The 11,334-nt window shown below is 48.0% G+C and overlaps 1 long non-coding RNA gene across 1 annotated transcript in view; it reads left to right on the top strand.

The window, feature by feature from the left end:
* The first annotated feature begins 1,616 nt into the window (after positions 1-1,616).
* LOC117202487 (uncharacterized) overlaps positions 1,617-11,334 on the top strand; it is a 54,135-nt gene continuing 44,417 nt past the window's right edge. The window contains exon 1 of the long non-coding RNA XR_004484907.2: positions 1,617-1,770. This is a non-coding gene — a long non-coding RNA (uncharacterized LOC117202487). The remainder of the gene's footprint in view (positions 1,771-11,334) is intronic.

An 11,334-nucleotide genomic window follows, 5' to 3' on the forward strand; every position in this document is an offset into this window, starting at 1 on the left:
CATTAAACACATACTACATTGGACAGAGCAGATACAGAACAGCTCCATCACCACAGAAAGTTGCATTGGACGTTGCTGGTACAGAGAGTGAGACTGTAAGTCAACCGGACTGGCTGGTTTTGAATCCTGCCTTCACCACCTACCTACTGGTAACCTGGGCCTCAGTTTCATCACCTATAAAATGGGGTTAATAATCCCGTAGAATTATTATTACATATCCAGCTCAGTTGGAACCAGTGGTTAGTCAACTAATCAAAGAAGCAGGGAATTATTATTATTATTATTATTTTTTTTTTTTTTGCGGTATGCAGGCCTCTCACTGTTGTGGCCTCTCTCGTTGCTCAGCACAGGCTCCAGATGCGCAGGCTTAGCGGCCATGGCTCGCGGGCCCAGCCGCTCCGCGGCATGTGGGATCTTCCCAGACCGGGGCACGAACCCGTGTCCCCTGCATCGGTAGGCAGACTCTCAACCACTGCGCCACCAGGGAAGCCCGCAGGGAATTATTTTAAATGATACACACCTTGAACATCTGCCACTCTGTTTTTTGAACGTGGGGCTGTTCATTGGCTTTTTGTGCTGTCCTCCTTACGTGAACTACACCAGAATCTACCTTCTGCTTTCTAGTTTTGGTTTATTTCAAGTGAGGCAAGGATCTGAAGACACTTGTGTAGCAACTTGAGTGCAGAATCCCTCTAGATTCTCATGGTGATTTTTTCCAGATCTTTTGTAGTTGTTTCTTCCACACCTCATTTGGCAGCCTGTTTTAGCAACTCATTTTTATGGTTTTCCTAAAAACAAATCTCTTCCTTTTTGCACTCATATTTCATCAGCTTATGGAATAGCTAATTAAATGACACTATGACAATAACAAATGTGCTGGCTCAAACTGGCTTGAGAACAAACCCAACAGATTTTTGGCAAACACATCATTTGTCTTAGCTTGGGCTTCTCTAACAGAAGACCGTGGACTGGGGGTCTTAAACAGCAAACATTTATTTCTCACAGTTCTGAAGGCTGGAAGCCTGAGATCAGGGTGCCAGTATGGTTGGATTCTTGGCGAAAGCCTTTTTCCTGGTTTACAGACTGCCATCTTTTCACTGTATTCTCACATGGTGGAGAGAAGGAGCAAGCTCTCCTATCTCTTCCTGTGAGGGCACTATCCCATCCATGAGGACTCTACCCTCATGACCTAGTTACCTCCCCAAAGCTCCGCCTCCTAACACCATCACATTGGGGGTTAGGATTTCAACGTATACATTTTGGGGGAGACACAAGCTTTCAGCCCATAACAGCATTCTACTGGAGAGAGCAGAAGGGAGCAAGGGCGCCAGAGAGTGACCTGTGAGCGTTCATTATGCCTGGGGCAGGAGTGTTGCACTCAGGTGGAACGGAGAGCACGGGTTAGCCTGGTGAACTGATTAAACAGACATTATTAAGGAGAGTTTCTTTGCCTCACTAACTCTGTCAGACTGTAGGGTGGAGTTGGCTCTGGAAGACACTTGCCCAGCCAGAGACTACATTTCCCAGCCCCCTTTGCTTCCAAGTATGACCATGGGGCTAGACCCCACCAATGGAGTGTGAGTGGGGGGTGATGTCACTTCCAGGTGGGCGTCTTTAGGAAGCAGGTGAGCTTCTCCATTCCTGCCTGCAATTTAGAGGTAGAAGGCCCGGAGGCCCAGGAGCTGGTGGAGCTGTAACATGTAAGTCACCCGGCTCATCACGTGAAGGAAAGCTGCCCTCCAACCAGGAACACCTGCCTTGGAATATTATGTGAGTAAGAAATAAACCTCTATTGTGTTAAGCCACTGAATTTTGGGGTTTGCTTGTTATAGCAGCTACAAGTGAACCCTGATTAATAAGCTTACCTTATAGGGCAGTTGTGAAAATTAAATTAGATGATATGCATGTAACAGACTCTTAAATGGGACTTTCCTCTTGTCTTGTATTTCCACTTAACAGTTAAGCCTCAGTTAAGCCTCAACACAGGGTCGCAAGGTGCTGAATACCCCATATTTCAGAAAGCCATGAGACACACACCAGCAGGACCGTTTTAGGGGCGTCATACCGGCTTTTCTCCCACTCCATCCCCACCCCCCCTCAGCCTCCGCGAGCAGAAGACTAGAATTTGAGAATAATTTTCTAGAATAGGGAGAAATGATATACCTTTTCTGCTCTCCTGGGAGAAGAAAGGATCCCACACCCACCCCCATCCCGAGACGTCCCACTTGTAGAGATTTGGGGTTCCTGCCAGAAGTGGTGAGTGGTAGCTGATTCCCCGACCGCTCGTGAGGCAGGCTTGCAGATCCGCCCTCAGTGTGTGTTTGAGCAGAGAAAAAGTGATTAGAGAGAGATGGCAGGAAGGGGGGCGTCCTGTACACCCATCACTTAGCTGAACAAGAATGGGTGAGCTTCCCATGAGCTGAATGGGTGCCGGGCCATCTGACCTGGGCCCTGCCCCAAAGGGATGATCCTTGTGCTTCCCAGGAAAGAGGACCCTGGCAGAAAGAGGCTGTGAAGTGCACTTCTGGGAACAGGGTCTAAGAGAGGTCAAGGGGTCCAGATATCCCCCAGCAGTCAGGAGACCACTACAGGGACCCCTGAATAAGCTAGTCATGTGGTCCAGGAACACTAGCCTTTAAACACTTTCCACACAAAAGGAATCCACCTCCCTGAGGGGACTCAAAGCAACACCAGCTACGTTTTTTCCCCCCTTTCCTCCACTGCTCCTTCCAGGCCTCATAAACAGGAGAAGCTAGAACTCAAATAGGGAGGATGGAAAAGGTTTTTAGAGAGACCCTCACACTCTCTCAGTGCTGCAGAGGAATGTAATGCAGAGACTAAGGGCAAGTTTCCAGAGCCAGACAGCCTGGGTTTGAATTCTGTGTCTCTAACTTACTAGCTGTGTGACCTTGGGCAAGTTACCTCATCTCTCTGGGCCTTAGTATCTGTAAGATGCCATTAATAATAGTACGTACCTCATATCCTCATAGCACTGTAAGGTGCCCGTAGTTAGACTATTTAATAGTTTATTAAATTAAATAACAATGCATTATTGAGGTGAGGGGTCAAGCTTGATTTAGAGGAGGTGTTAAATAGTATATAATTAGATGTTCAATCCATACTGAAAGGCATGGGGCAATGAGAGATTTGACTGGATGTGTTCAAAGGCAAGGGGTGAAGAAAAACTAGATCCATTTATGTGTGTCCCTCACCAAACTCAGATTATTCAATAAGCCAGTTACACGTGTGACATATTTAGATCAGTTTGGGACACATTGAAACCCTCAACACATGTTAACTATTATTATTCAAACTTGTGCCAGGTCAGAAATCGAATCCCTTCTAAGTTTTATTAATTTTGAGGGATAATAAGAATGACTATTTTTGTGGTGGCATAAAGATAAAGCAGTGATTCTCATACTTTTTGGTCTTCATAAAACCACCCAACTGCGTAAAATATTTGTGAATCCAAATCACATTGCCAGCTCCATTTGCAAAGTAGAAACAATGGGGAAAAATGAGCAAGTACTATATTTATAATCCTCCTCATTTTATAAAAGAATGAATTTCACAACCCCTCAAATGAGGAAGGTCGTAAGTTCAGAGTAAAAGACAGTCTTACAGGTGGACTCCATTTCACTTGATGAGATTTCACTGTGTTGTCCTTATTTTTAGCACCAGTTCACTGGCTGGAGTTTGAAGACCTCAGATATAAATTCCCATAGAGTTTGCGAGCCTCCAGAGCTGTTATCCCCTTTAATTCTCACGACTCCCCTGTAAGACTGGGACCATGGCCTACTTTTTCTTTTGAGTATGGAGGTTCAGAGGGGTTAGATGCCTCGTTCAGGGTCACCCAGCTGGAATAAGAAATCAAGCCTGGCTTCAGAATCTCGATATTCCTGGTAAAATACGGTGTTTTCCTCTGGTTTGAATACATGTTGGAGGGGCCTTTCCTGTATGTGGTCATCCAAGCATGAAGTTCCTTTTCTTTTGTGACTCTGTCCTGTCCTAAAGCAGAGATTCTTTTCCCGGAGACAATACCCAAGGATCTGGGGATGAAATTCAGGGATTCCTGAACTTGAGAGGGAAAATAATTGCATCTTTCCACTGACCTTTAGCTAACATCTAGCACTTCAGTTATGAATGGAGAAAACAAAGTAGTAGTAGCAGTACCTATTTGTCACCAAAAGAAATCACAGGTATTTTCATATCACAAAGTAATTATTGTGGATATCTTGAAATGCTGTTTATACTCTCGCCACATTGAAATTATGATAATTGAATCTCGTTGTTTAATATATTCCTAAAAAGCACATGTAACAATCTCACATACATTTTTTATTTTGGTTACCGTATTTCAATAATTTGTGTCCTTTGTAATCCCATGTATTTGATTTTATGTGTTTAATATGACTTGTCTGAGGAGATCATAGACTTTACCAGTTGCCCAAGGAGTCCTAGGTTCGTAAAGAAAGGTGAAGAACAACGTTCTAGAACCTTGAAGTCCTCCATTGTGTCCTCTGCATGTGATCAGCAGACGAGGGCAGAGAACGAGTGTGGAGGATGGTGAGGGGGGTTTATGGTCTGGGTCTGGAGTCAAGCCCATGGCCAGACCTCGGTCACTGTGGCTGGGAGATGTGGTCTCTCTCTGGGTGCCCAGGAGGGGAACAACCAGCCAGCTGCTGCTCCGTTATCATGCGTTTGCAATGGCTCAGACTCAAGGAGGCGCTGGGACCCCTTGTCTCGGCGATTTCTAGGGAGATGGTGGGGTGGCAAGTGCTGGGCACCAGGCACCATCTTGCTTATCTCATCCGCAGGTGCAACAAGTCTACTGTTGCATGGAGGTGGCACTGGGGGCAGCTAAAGCTTCTCCTCTCAGATCTTACTTCTGCTCCAACGTGCTGTCTGCTTTGTGCCCCAAGAACCCACAGTCCACAGGGGGCTGATGAAATTAGGACAAAATGTACATTTTTGCAAATATAACTGTGGCTCTTGCGTGTGCAGAGCGCTAGAGTTTGCTAAGCTCTTTTGTAAGCTGGGCTTATCTCATCCTCACTGCCGCCCTCCAGCAAGGCAGGGCAAAGATGATCATTTCCACTGTGCAGAGTCAGAAACAGCTCACAGGGGAGAATTAGATGCTCAAGGTCACAGACTAGAGGCACAATCAGGGCTAGAACCCAGGCCTCAGTCACCATTCAGCAGGCGCGTATTAAATACCTACCATGTACCAGGTCCTGTGCTGGGTTTCAGGGACACAGGGATGAATCAGAAATCTACCTGGCTTCTAGGGAACAAAGCCCAACAGAACGGCCAAGAATAGACAGGTAATTACACTACCGTATACAATTATATTTGTCAAGACTCTTAGTTCAAGTGACAGGAACCCAATTCAAACTAGTTTCAGTAATAAAGGGAGTTTATTGGTTCACATAACTGAAAAGTTTAGGGAAGGATGGCTTCAGGCGCAGCTGGATCTAGCAGCTTGAACCTAGTTGCCTGCCATCTGTTTCTTTTAATTTCTTGGTTCTGTGTGACAAAAGTTTTCAGCACTTCTCATGGTGGCAAATATAGCCTCCAGCAATTGAAGACTTACCTTCTAATAGTTTGCCCACTTGGGTCAAAAGATGGTACCTCTTTCCCAGTTGTTCCAGAAACAGTGTTGGGGTTTTGCAGGGAATGGCTGAGCCTCTTGCCTCATGTCATCCTGGATGTGGATGAGGTGGGGGTGAGGTGAAGGCATAAGAGCGAAGGAGCCTGAGTCCCTTAATCATTTGTGGAGGAGCCCACCTACCAGAAGCACCTGTTAGGAACGTTACATAACCGACAAACAGACTTTGCGCTTTAGACAGTGAGCAGTGGTGTGCTGGGGGGTGCTGGTGGCAAGAGTGGTCTGCCCCCAGAGGCAGGTGAAAAAGGGGTACACTGTGTTTAAAAACTTTTGAAACAATAATAAATGGGCTAAATGCAATCTGCTTTTTATTATCACCACGGGCCAGCAATTCTAAACATCGTCTGTATTAAAATATTCCTTCCCCAGAACACCACTCCCACCATCAACCCTGACCCTTTGGTATGCCACTGCATTTGGGGCCTACTGACTGCTGGAATCTGGTTTGCCAAGACATACATAAGGGTTTATTTATTTATTTTATTTTTGGCTGCCTTGAGTCTTCGTTGCTGCGCGCGGGCTTTCTCTAGTTGCGGCGAGCGGAGGCTACTCTTCGTTGCAGTGCGTGGGCGTCTCGTTGTGGTGACTTCTCGTTACAGAGCACGGGCTCTAGGCACATGGGCTCCAGGCGTGTGGGCTTCAGTAGTTGTGGCACGTGGGCTTCAGTAGTTGTGGCTCGCGGGCTCTAGAGCGCAGGCTCAGTAGTTGTGGTGCACGGGCTTAGTTGCTCTGCAGCATGTGAGATCTTCCCAGACCAGGGATCAAACCCGTGTCCCCTGCACTGGCAGGCAGATTCTTAACCACTGCGCCATCAGGGAAGTCCCCCATAAGGGTTTAAATAGCAATCTGATGGACACCCTTATGTACGTACACCACAGTGGTTAAGGAAACATTACAAATATGACGGTTGCCACAAAATTTGGAAATAAGTTTAGATTTCTTTTGGAGATTAAATTCAGACACCTGAGAAATCTGGCTGAGTTGGTGAAAGGACCCAGGGGGACTTCACTTTGTACGGGGGCCACATCGGGACCCTGGACTGTCCGTCTGTCGTAAGCGGTGAGGCAGTGTGGATGCTACCAGGTTCTAAAACCTTGGGCTTTAAGGGGGTGAGAGTGGGCACAGAGAAGGAATCGAGAGAGGAAGGGAGGGGAATGGGACATGAGTGGGATGGCTCATAGATGAAGAGATGCAGGAGGGTCATTGGGACACGGAGGTTCAGCCCTTGAGGTGAGAAGGGGAGTAAAGTCAAAGTCAACCCCCGTGTTGACCGCCTGCTGGCTTCAGGGCTGGGAGGAAGCTACAGAAGAAGCCCGTGTTAAGTACTGCCCATCCGACAGGAGCAGATGAAGAGACTCAGCCCAGAGATGAGATTGGAAACATTTCCACGAAAGCCAGTGGTGAAGGGCCAGGGGGCAGCAAATGGAACATGGATAAGAACCAGACCAGTGTGGTGGGGCCACTTACAAGTAGGCTTGTTGACTAACCTTGCGATGTCCGAAAGGCCTAGGCTCCTGCCCTGGGGCTCGCCCTAGTGTTGTAATTAATTGCAGTGGAAGAGGAAAAAGATGAAGTTCTTGAGAATTGGCTAAGCCATGACCCTGTTGCTAAGAATGTGCGTCAGACCCTAGACCACATTTTAGCCCTGGAGAGGCAGGTGGACTTTTTGATAGCACATGAAATGTGGTGGCCATACGAGGCTTCCCTTTCCCAGGCACCCTCTCCCCCGTGAGGCTGCTCGAGTTGCCCCTTGAAGAGGGTGCCCCACCTTTTGTTACTGCAGTAGCCAGGATGGCCATGGGCTGGTGGGCTGCATCCTTTGCAGCGCTGGACAAAGGACCAACGTGTATGTATATTGATGGGGATAATCTGGAAGAGAGGGAGAAATGGAAGATGTGGGGATAACATGGGGACAGTGGCAGGAGTCAGCACCTGGGCAGGTGAGAGCGGGTGGGAGCCAGGGCCCAGGGAAGGGTTGGCCTCGGTTAGATGTAGAGACTGCAACTCATGAAGAATAATCAGGGGCATCCGTGAAGGGGAAAGGAGTGGCCCAGGCAGAGGGGACAGCTTGGGGAGAGGCCTGGGCCAGAGTGGGGAGCCCCACCCATCCCGTGTAGCTGGAGCACAGAAGAGGCTGGAAGACATAGCAGCGTGGCCTGGACCCCACCCGGAGGGCACCTCTGAGCCCAGGAGGGCTTTAAGCGGAGTGACATAACCGTAACTGTGCTCAAGAAAGATCCATGTGGCTGTAACGTGTGGTCGATCTGTCCAGAGCTGAACTGTGGGCAGAGGGACCGGGGGACAGACACAGGTGTCCTGGCTCAGGGACCAGCAGGGGCTCTTACAGGCATCTGTCTAAATGTTTTAAGAAAGCTGCTGCATTCGACTCAAATAGGAAAGAATCCTAGGCCAGCTCTATCCCTGCCTCACCCTGAGGCTTTGAAACAGGAAGGGAATGGGTCCCAGGCTCCCAGGCTCCTCCCTGCTGGTGGTCATTCACCAAAATGCCACAAGGGGGCAGCAGCACATCACCGTTTTCTTCGTATTCTCATATGAAGTCACGCTATTAAACTTACACAGATTTTAATGAAGTGGAGGGCTTGTTAAAACACAGATTTCCCGACCCCACTTCCAGAGTTTTTGTGGGTTTGGGGTGGGACGCAAGATATTTGCAATTCTAACCAGTTCCCAGGCGATGATGTTGCTTCCAGTCTGGGGACCCCACTTTGAGAACTACCAAGGTTGAGGATTGGGAGGGAGGGTCGAGGTGAGCTCTGACCCACGCAGACACGGACACTGGGAAATCACTGTGAACTGGGCAGCCACTCCCATTTGTCAACTACATATTGGCTTTTCTAAGCCCCATTAAATTCCCCCTCCCCGTATTTTTTTTTTTTTTTTTTTTTTTTGGCCACAGCGTGGCAGATCTTAGTTCCCCGACCAGGGATCAAATCAGTGCGCCCTGCAGTGGGAGGGAAAAGTCTTAACCACTGTGCCACCAGGGAAGCCCCCTGAATCGCTTTTTAAAGGCAAGACAGGGACTTCCCTGGCGGTCCAGGGGTTAAGACTCCGCGCTCCCAATGCAGGGGGCCTGGACTCGGTCCCTAGTCAGGGAACTAGGTGCTGCGAGCCACAAAAGATCCCCCAGTCAGCAACGAAGATCCCGCAACGGAGACCCGGTGCAGCTGAATGGATACGTAAACATTTTTTAATGAAAAGCAAGATTCTTTCACTCATTCAATAATGATTGGGCTTGGTCCGTCCTGGGCACTGTTCTAGGTCCTGGGAATCCATCAGTGAACAAAGCAGGGAAATTAGTTCCCACCACACATGGAGTTTGGCAACAAATAGTAAATGTTATAAGTAAGTAAGTTACGTTAAAAGGTGCTAAGTCCATCAAGTGTATTGGAAGAGCTCGGGTGGGTTCTCAGTGAAATGGTGACTTGTGAGTCAGACTTGAAAGAGATCAAGGGGATTTGCCACGTGGGGGAAGATGATGTCAGGCAGAGGGAAGAGCCCGTGCAAAGGTCCTGAGGTGGGAGCAAGTCTGGTGTGTTTGAGGAACAGCAAGGGGGCCAGTGAGGTCAGAGCAGGGAGAGGGTAATTGAGGACAAGGGCAGAGAGGTGACAGGGGCAAGAGCGGGGGGCTTGTAGGTCACGCAAAGGCCTTTAGCTTTCCTCGGAGTGAAAAGGAGCGGCGTGGTCCGATGTGGTTTTTAACAGAATCCCTCTGGCACCGCCTGTGATGAGCAGGAGAAAGTTCCCACAGGTATCCGGGCAGAGATGACGGTGGCCCCAGCCAGGGGGGCGCAGTGGAGCTGGGGATGGTGGTAAGGGGTTATACACAAACACACACGTGCGTGCTATTTCCATAACTAAACCAACTGGGTCAATGTGATTATCCACTCCTCTCCTCTGTCCAGGTGACCCACATTCTCGGCCTGAACCCTTTTCTCTATGTCCAGACCTGTGCCGTCTATGATCTCCAACTGCCTCTAGCCACACTGCCCTGGATCACTACTGTCTCCTTGAACTCAGAATGTCTAGGACATGCCCCTCCTATCTGCCACCAATGGGGGCTCACCTCTGCTCTTCCTGGTTGCTGGCGATGTCCCCCCCACCCTCCCCATCCCCCAGCAGAAAGCCCCGGGATGTGTTTGGCCTCTTTTTTCCCCTGCCGATCATATTCATCCTTCCAACGAGATCTCACAGGCGTGGTCAGGCCCTGCTGACTCTCCCATCTGCTGCTTTTGTTTTTAATATTTAATTAAATTATTTATTTATTTATTTGCTTGTGCCAGGTCTTAGCTGTGGCAGGCGGGCTCCTTAGTTGTGGCTCACTGGCTTCTTAGTTGGGGCATGTGAACTCTTAGTTGTGGCGTGCCTGTGGGATCTAATTCTCTGACCAGGGATGAACCCAGGCCCCCTGCATTGGGAGCACGGAGTCTTACCCACTGCACCACCAGGGAAATCCCATGCCATCTTCTGTTCCTTCTTTTCTACTCCCGTGGGCCTTACCTCTGAACATGGCAGTGACTGCATTCGGTATAGCCTGGTGGCCAAGAGCCGGGGCCCTGGAGCGGGACCCTCTGGGTTTGAATCCTGGTTTTGCCAGCTTTGAACTGTGTACACTTGGGCTGTTCCCTTAATTTCTCTGTACATCAGTTTCTCCATCTGTGAAATGGGCATAATTATACTTGCTTCAAAGGGTTATTGTGAGGGTCAAGTGAGTCGTTACATAGAAGATGCTTGGAACAGAGCCTAGTATACTGTTAACACTCAATGAATGTTAGCTCTCATTTTTATTAGTTTTGCAATAAGTCTTTATTGAGCACCTATTATGTGTAGAAACCTCCATCATACTCACAGATAATCTGACCCAAGAGAAAGAGCACAGGCCTTGACTCAGCAATCCCACTCCTAGATACATATCCAACAGAAATGTTTACCAATATCTAGCAGAAGACATACACTAGAATATTCACCATGCCTTATTCATAATAGCCTCAAACTGGAAACTACCCAAATGCCCATTGAATGTAGAATAGGTGAATAAAATGTGCTCTATTTACACAATGGAATATTATACAGTGACAAGAAAGAATACATTATTGTTACTTGAATATCATGGATGCAACTAACAAATATAACGGGGCATGGCTGGGCTGGGTCCCTCTGGCTCGGGCTTCAGTGGGGGTAGCCTGAGTTTCACCTGATGACCTTTGTCCCCAACACCATCCCCTCTTCACAAACAAGATTCCCAGCCTTTGCCTTCACATTAGTCTCTGACTTGCAAAGAATTATCAAGACAGGATGATAATGATAGCTTATTTTCAAGTGAACTTAGAGGAATCACTCACCTAACATTCACAATACCCCTACGTGGTGGGTACTCACTCAACACAGTGACCCTACAGGGTGGACATTACTATTTATGCCCATTTTACAGATGAAAAAGCTAAAGCACTAGGAGGTCAAGTCAAGGTAATGATAGCTAAAATGTTTATTTAAACCACATAATACTTTCAACAGCCCTCTGTGTTGAGTACTTCCATTATCCGCATTTTAGAGAAAAGGAAACCGAGGCACAAAGAAGTTAAGTACCCTGCCTGAGATCTCAGCAGGAAACCAGCCAGGACCGGGCAGGCTGGCTGGGGCCACTCTTC

Source organism: Orcinus orca, chromosome 16 (assembly GCF_937001465.1).
Source record: "Orcinus orca chromosome 16, mOrcOrc1.1, whole genome shotgun sequence".
In the NCBI taxonomy this organism is placed as follows: Eukaryota; Metazoa; Chordata; class Mammalia; order Artiodactyla; family Delphinidae; genus Orcinus; species Orcinus orca.